The sequence below is a fragment of the Arachis duranensis genome, unplaced genomic scaffold (assembly GCF_000817695.3).
Source record: "Arachis duranensis cultivar V14167 unplaced genomic scaffold, aradu.V14167.gnm2.J7QH unplaced_Scaffold_608113, whole genome shotgun sequence".
Classification (NCBI taxonomy): domain Eukaryota; kingdom Viridiplantae; phylum Streptophyta; class Magnoliopsida; order Fabales; family Fabaceae; genus Arachis; species Arachis duranensis.
The window spans coordinates 1,476,776-1,484,346 of NW_026264987.1; the positions used below are offsets into that span (position 1 = coordinate 1,476,776).

The 7,571-nt window shown below is 33.8% G+C and overlaps 1 long non-coding RNA gene across 1 annotated transcript; it reads left to right on the forward strand.

Annotated features, from left to right (window-relative positions):
- Positions 1–1,854: 1,854 nt before the first annotated feature.
- LOC107462194 (uncharacterized) lies at positions 1,855–4,712 on the forward strand. The gene is made up of 4 exons (XR_001586749.3): positions 1,855–2,071; positions 3,311–3,354; positions 3,635–3,918; positions 4,049–4,712. It is a non-coding gene; the product is annotated as an uncharacterized LOC107462194 (long non-coding RNA).
- The last annotated feature ends 2,859 nt before the right edge of the window (positions 4,713–7,571 follow it).

Here is a 7,571-nt window from a genome sequence, read left to right on the forward strand (position 1 = left end):
ATAAGCTGGACCTGGTTGTGGAATTAATATGATGAAGAGCATAAAGTTCGTATACTTTCGTTACTTTCAGGTTTGCACGTTGGATTTATATGATTGAAGATTGATGTTGTTGTGTTGTCCAATCGATGCTTAGAAAAGGATTAAAGTTTGGCACACCATATGCTTGTTATTGCTGCCGCAGCGAAATTTCATTCAAAGTACTATGCTCTTCGAATCTTGGATATTCCCTTTCGTAACTTTTTGATCCCTTCCTTTCTCATTCCCTACAACCATTTTACAAACACTAATAATATCTAATCATATGTTGTGGAATAAATAAATTTAGCTTTTTTTTTTTAAGATTCTGTGTATAATAAGATTTAAGCAATTCAGTTACAGCGTATAATTTCATGGCAACATATAAATTAGAAGATTATGTAAAATAACTGTAGTTGTAAAGTGAGAAATAATTTTAAACAGTACGCCTTAGATCAGTAAATAACTTTTTGTTTTTGTTATTTCTTTTGGGTTCTGAAACTTTTTCTATGACTCTACATGTAGATCTCACTGAGGTAAAGTTTATTTTGAGGTATTAAGATAGAGATTAGGAGATTGAGACTCGGTATTATGTTTGTTGATTCTGAAATTAAAATTTCTGTCTCTATCTCCAAAATTTCAGTATTTCAGTATTTTCAAAAAATGGGAATACAGAGGACTACAATTTTTAAATATGGAAACTCAAACTTTAATAACATTTTATACCTAAAATACCGTTATTCCAATTAATTAATTCTAATTTTATCCTTTATATAAATTAAATTAGAATTTTATTCTTATTTCTATTTCTCAATTTGCACCAAACAGAATATTAAAATTTATTTCAATCTCTGTCTCTTAGTCTTTGTCTCTCAATCTCAATTTTTCTGTTTCTATCTCTCTACCAAACACTATCTAAGAGATATAGGTGATTCGTCGGCGTTTAGGTAGAATCATGAGGAATTTAAATGGTACCGCTGCGTATATATATGAGGAGAGGAATTGAAAGTATTGAAAGAAAGTGAATGTGTTGATAAAATTTGGCATGAGTAGATAATGACAAGGTGATTATACTCTTGGTGTCACACATGCTTGAGATGGTCTTTTTGTTTGTCTAAATATAATAGTTAATTTGTGTTGTGATTGTATATTTAGGTTTAGGGATCTTTGTAACTTTTGTTTTTAGATGAAAGTTGAGTTAATTATTTATACTTGATGACAATGACAAAGAAAAATTTAGTTGTCTAATTATCATCTTTTAAACACACTCTCCGTTTTGGATCGAGATTGAAACTCAACTACCTAAAAAAAAAAGATCTCACTAAAATGCTCCAATACCAAGAGTGATTGTGCTATATATTTTTTTGGGTCTTGGACTAAGCCCAAAAACCCTACCCGATCCCATAATCATTTTGATAGTGCCTTCATTGGACAGTGGAAGAGGTGCTAGGCTTTTTTCTTTTAGGTTTGTTCAGGATTGGGCTTAACCCTAAAAACTAAATTATTCTCTGATAAAAACATAAGTTGGGCTATAAAGCTTTATAGTACTCTAAAAGCCAAAAAGTTTGACCTGTACGTGTTTTTGTTTGAGCTTGGACCCAAAAGTGTTACCAAAAATTAGCAAAGTCATTGGGCTTGGACTCACAATTGGCCCATTTAAGCCTAATGATGACGTCACACCTCTCTCCCTAAACCAAAGTTACCAAACTCATTAACTCACGTGGTTTGTTCTTTTTTCTCTCCATACAGGCGCGCACACAGTGTAAAAAAAATAAGATAAAAATAAAAAAAAATAAAGAAAATGGAATATTAACCGTTCATTTTTTTTTTCCTTTTAATTTCACAAAACCTCTTTGATGTGCTTCATGAGCGCAGAGCCACAGAGAGGGGCTTCACAAAACAAACTCTAAACCCTCCCTCTCTTGCTTCTTTCTTTCTCAACCATCAAACCCATTTCCCATTCGCTTTTTATATTCCAACAATGGGAAAGCGCAAACGAATTTCTCATCACTCTCACCCCAATCCGATCCTCACAACCCTTCTCCTTCTTCAACCGGTACGCTTTTGCTTTTCCCCTTTTTCTGTTCTCCTTTCATGGGGTTTTCTTACTTATTACTGTAATGTGATCATGAAATTTAAGTGAACGATTAAACAATATTCCTTTTTTTAATATATATAACTTTGAAAGAGGTGCCATTGATGGGGGCAGGGGGCACTCGAGAAAACGTGATGACTCTGCAAACTCTTTTCTTTTTCTTTTTTTTAATTCTTTTGAATTTCGGGTGTTATGCGCATTATTACTGCACTTGTTTATTCTTCTGTGATTTCTAGACGAGAAAGTCAAGGAAAGCAATTTACTTTGACTTTGTTTTACCCTTATTCAGCCCTGTTCTATGTGGTTTTAATTTCGTTCGAGGGTTTCGTGATCCTTGAAAAGTTTTTTTTTTTCCCTAGTTGGATGTCTTTGTTACTCGATCAACATCTTTGAAAATCTAGTGGATATAGACAGTTTTTATTTAAGTAGATAGCTTTCCTAAGCTAAGATCAATATGAAATTGGGGAAAAATAAACGAATTTACATTGTTTCCTCTTTTTGCCTTACTTTATTATTTGAGCTCATTTTCATGTGTTTTAGCGTCTTCTATTCCTATAGTTTGATGACGTTCACTTTTTAAATGGCTTTGATTGTACACTACTGCTATTCTTTTTTTTTTTTTTTTCACTTACACATTTTAGAGATAATTTGGGTTGTTAGTTTCATAAGTTGGATATCAATTGTGTTTTTCACAATGTTCATTCTCCATACTTATGTGCATTGCCATTAAAGGTGCTCACTATCTGCAATTATTGGCTTAACAAATTGCGATCATCTTTAGACATGATCATATTGCATTTTATACCTCAATTTTTGCTGTGGTTTTTCCAGATGGAGTAGCATTGAGATTATTAATAGATGTGAGTTTGTGTGGGTGGTTTTGTTGGATTCTGTGATAATAGTGAAATTGTTCAGAATTTGTGCTTGTTGCAGCATGCTATTTGTTTGCTGGCTTGGGTGGTTTGGGAGTTTGTCAATCTATGTCCAGTTTCTTATGATAGCAGGATATCTACGGTGGAATTGCATGCCGGACGATGTCATGTTCATGAATTTTTGTCTAGAAGAAATTAGGATGGGCAGAAATTGTCCCATTTATCTTTTGGCCTTTTGTTTTTTGCTTGTTTATTTGTACTTGGTAATATATGTAAGTGATTGGCCATGAAACTAAATGCTTGTTTTGGTATTTTATTAATTTTTCAGAAGCCATTCTCCACTCTTCTAACATGGAACTATTGTCAGATGAGGTTGGCTTCTTTTCTCTTGATTAATGTATTTCCTCGTGTAACTTTTGCTTTTGTAATTTCTAGTCTCTTCGTTCTTATTCATTTTTCATCCTTACACCATTGGTTGATGAAGATGGTTATACATGAATAAACTTGTGCAGATACAGAATGTACACTTCTGCTTATCTTTGGAAGTAGTATGAAAGTAATTCACAAGCATCCACTGCTTTCTTTTGATTTCATATTAGTTAATCGATAACATTGACTTCCATCATTGTGAACTTTCTATGCGTCTTTGCAGAAACCTTCACATTCAGGCAACTCTAGTGCACCCCCTATGCAACCCGGACTGGATATGACAGATGGATCTATGAAGCTACTGAATACCCATCCAACTATGCCGCATCATCATCATCAGGGTCTTGGCCGTTCAATATTTTTGAAGCGTTCAAGACATTACTAAGGTCACCAGTATTCACGACGCCAATGCATCGTCTTCTCGTGGCAAGGGTGTTTCTTCGTATGATGATAGACTTCCTTTTAAGTTGGCTTATCAACCCAACTCACAATCGAGACAGCTTGTTGGTGAGTTTTTAGTGCTTATATTCCTGCCACACAAGTTAAAATTTTCAATTTTATAGTAGCGTTTCAGAATTCAGATCATTTCACTAGAAAAGTTGATCTTCGTTTTCTGATTATCCTTTTTCCCCCCCAGAATACAGAGAGAAGACATTTTCCAGACCGGAGAGAATCCGGTCAAGTTCAATAACAATGGATGCAGTATCCCCCGATGCAGTGAAGACGGTTTGGCGATTTGTCAGAAGCCACTGAGGCGGAAATTTAATCTTCTCGGGGGTTCACTTTCTTGCTGTGAACTCTGTTGTGGCCGTTTTAGTATGCGGTCACATTTATCATGCGGATTGTCTGGAGCAGAGAACTAGTATTGAAGAAATACGGGACCCCTCATGCCCTGTGTTTAGGTCTACTTCTGCAGGTCAAAGGACAGTAATATTTTCCAAGGGGATGAATGTTACAACATGAAGTTGAACATGTGCAACTAATGATGAAAGGTTTTTTGGAAGATAACAAAATGGAAGACCATGAGCTCAGCTTGGATAATATGTTGGAGACTATTAGTATAAGTCAACAGAATCTCTGGTTAATCTTGTAGGGTTTGAGCATAGGGAGAGATTGTGTAACTTATTTTATACCTTAATAGTTATCACTTATCAATAGATGCATAGGGTATCATAATAATAGTATGTAACAACTTAAAAGCTTTACTTATCTGAGTGATGGATGACATATAGATTCTAGTAGCTGTAAATGTTTCATGATTTCAAATTTTCAATGACCATACTAATTGAAATTAGTGTTCAGTTTTGGCCCTTTTAGTTGAAAGAAAAAAAAAAGGTAGTATTGGCTTAAATGCAAGGTAAATAAATATAAGGAAAAAAATGTTGGTCAATGATATTTAATTCTTTTATCAATTAGATCAAGAGGTATATGAAATATATGGATGAGGGAGTTGACCACTCGATCAACTCAAGTTGGTTTTTTTTTTGTTTTGTTTTACGCCGTAGAGATGAACTGAAAGAAAGAAAGTCAAACGGGGCTTTTTATTTTTGGTCGGATGGATTGGACAATCCCCAATTCTAGGTATCATTACACACTTACACTACACACTCACCCACACAACATTAAAAGGTTCCTTTTCAACTTGGTGCATACACCAAGGTTCGAACCCGGATGTAGCGTATTAGGAGGCACATAATTTACCATCTGAGCTAAGTCTCAGCTGCAAACGGGGCTTTTAATTTTCCTATCGGAAAACCAAATAGCCCAATTTCTGTTCTTATCTAAAAACACTGTTTGGAACTGGACCTTGAGGACAAAAAATTTTAAAGCACTGGACGCTTCATATCCAAAAACAAAACTCGACCTTTAGCCCAAATGAATAAGGCCCGTTCACGTCTTTATTCCTATCACCAGCAATATGGAATTTATATTTTTTTGGCCCGAAACAACTATGCCAAAAAACGGATTTATATTCAATTTTTAAAAGAGTAAATGGAAAACCCAATTTTTAAAAGTGATGAAGAAAGTGGGGAAAGTCAATGAAGCTTTTCAGAGAAGGATGGAGAACTGAATCAACAAAAACAAAGAGATCCGGAACATAAGATGGATGCCACCATCGTAGGAGTGGATGACGCTTAACATCGATGGTACGGTGCAGGGGAGCAACGAAAAAGCTGCGTGTGGCGGGCTCTTGAGGAATGAAAGAGGCAAATGGGTTGCTGGATTTTCCTTCAATATAGGGAGGTGCACGGCTTATATGGCGGAAATGTGGGGAATCAAAAAGGGAATGGAACTAGCGTGGACTTTGGGGATAAGAAAAATTAAAGTGGAGTGTGATTCCAAGCCAGCAGTAGAGATTATCAATAGCTCAAGGAATCTTATAAACCACCCAAATGCTTTGATTAGGGACATCAGTAAATAGAAAAAGAAGAATTGGCAAATTAGTTCTGTGAATATTTATAGAGAAAACAATAGATGTGCAGATTGTTTGGCGCGCAAAAATTTAAATCTAAACTCAGACTTTTACTTTTGGAATACCCCTTCTAGAGAGGTGCTTAGATTATTAGTAGATAATAAATAAGGGTATCTCTGCTTCATTTAATTTTAGTGTAATCTTTTTTTTGGACTCTGGCTCCATCTTTATACCCAAAAAAAATTCAATTTTTAAAAACGTGAAATACACTGAACTACTGAGAATAATACATAGAATTCCACAAAACACATCGTATGTTACAGTAAATCAGTGAAAGAAAACAAAAAGAGAACCACAGTTGTTGGATAGGGATATGCATTTAATATCCTCACCCAACAATACAAGAAAATCCACAAGACACAATAATGGAGAATTTAGAGGGTCATTAATTATTAGGAATGTGGCGTAAGATTTTGGAGATTGGGTTATTTTGTCTGCCTCTTAATAACAATTACAGGCTGACAGTTTAGACATGTTGTTCTTGGCCAGCTCAACCCTCCAAAGCTGGACACTCTCTCAAGTCTCAATGGGATGAGGGTCTTAGAATCTATGTCTTCCACTAGTCACTCATTATTACCACTTTGCATATCTTTGATGAGAAAATATAAGTGGAAGTAGGTATTTTTTAAATATCGTCTTTTATTCAATTTTTAAAGGAGTGAAAAATAAAAAATAAGTAATTTTTTATTTTTTGAATAATCAATGTGTGAAAATAGGTATTTAAATTAGTTATTAAATAATAATAAGTTTTTAAAAAAATTGATTAAAGATTGAATTTTAAAGAATAAGTAATATTTTGTGTAATTAAGTATTTTTTAAATATTATTTTTTATTCAATTTTTAGAGAAGAAAGAAAATAAAAAACAAATAATTTTTTTGATTTTTTGAACAATTCATACGTGAAAGTAAGTATTTAAATTAATTAAATAATAATAAATTCTTAAAATGACTGATTAAAGACTGAATTTTAAAGATAAATAGTATTTTTTTATAATTGAAATGAAACTTTTTTATTAGACGAAGACTCACATGTAATTTATTTTTTTTATTATTTTTAAAAGTCGCAAATAATATTCGTTTGTGAAACTCTAAACAACTAACTATAACATAAGTCAACTTAATTAATTTTTTTATTTTAAAATTTCAAAAAATAAAATAATAAAAAATTATTTTATTTTTTAATTTAACTAACATATTTTTCAACTAATTAACTATAATACTATACTCGAATTGGTTCCTTAGAGAATCCTATTCGTTTAGCTTTTTTCTATATTCGAATGCCAGATAGTAAACATCTAAGTCAAGGAAGTGAGGAATCCACTAAGTGACGAATCGTAGAAATTAAATAGATGTTTCCCAACCTAAAGTGGGTTATTATGTAATTCAATCATTTTTTGCTTAAAGTAAAATTTAAAAATTATATTTCTTCCTTGGAAGCAAACCCCATAAGCCAATGCTTACAAGAGATGGCGAGGGCAAAACAGTCCAATCAAATATTGTCAACAACCAAAACCAAACATTAATATATCCGTATGCAGCAAAAAAATATACACGCCTGCCGTGCAAATACGCAATGCTATGTAGGGGTGGCAGTGGCAGTGGGGCGGGTAGGGGCGGATTTTTGCCCTACCCGACCCCGCCCCGCCCTCCTTGTACTCCAATACTACCCGTCCCACCCCTACCTGCG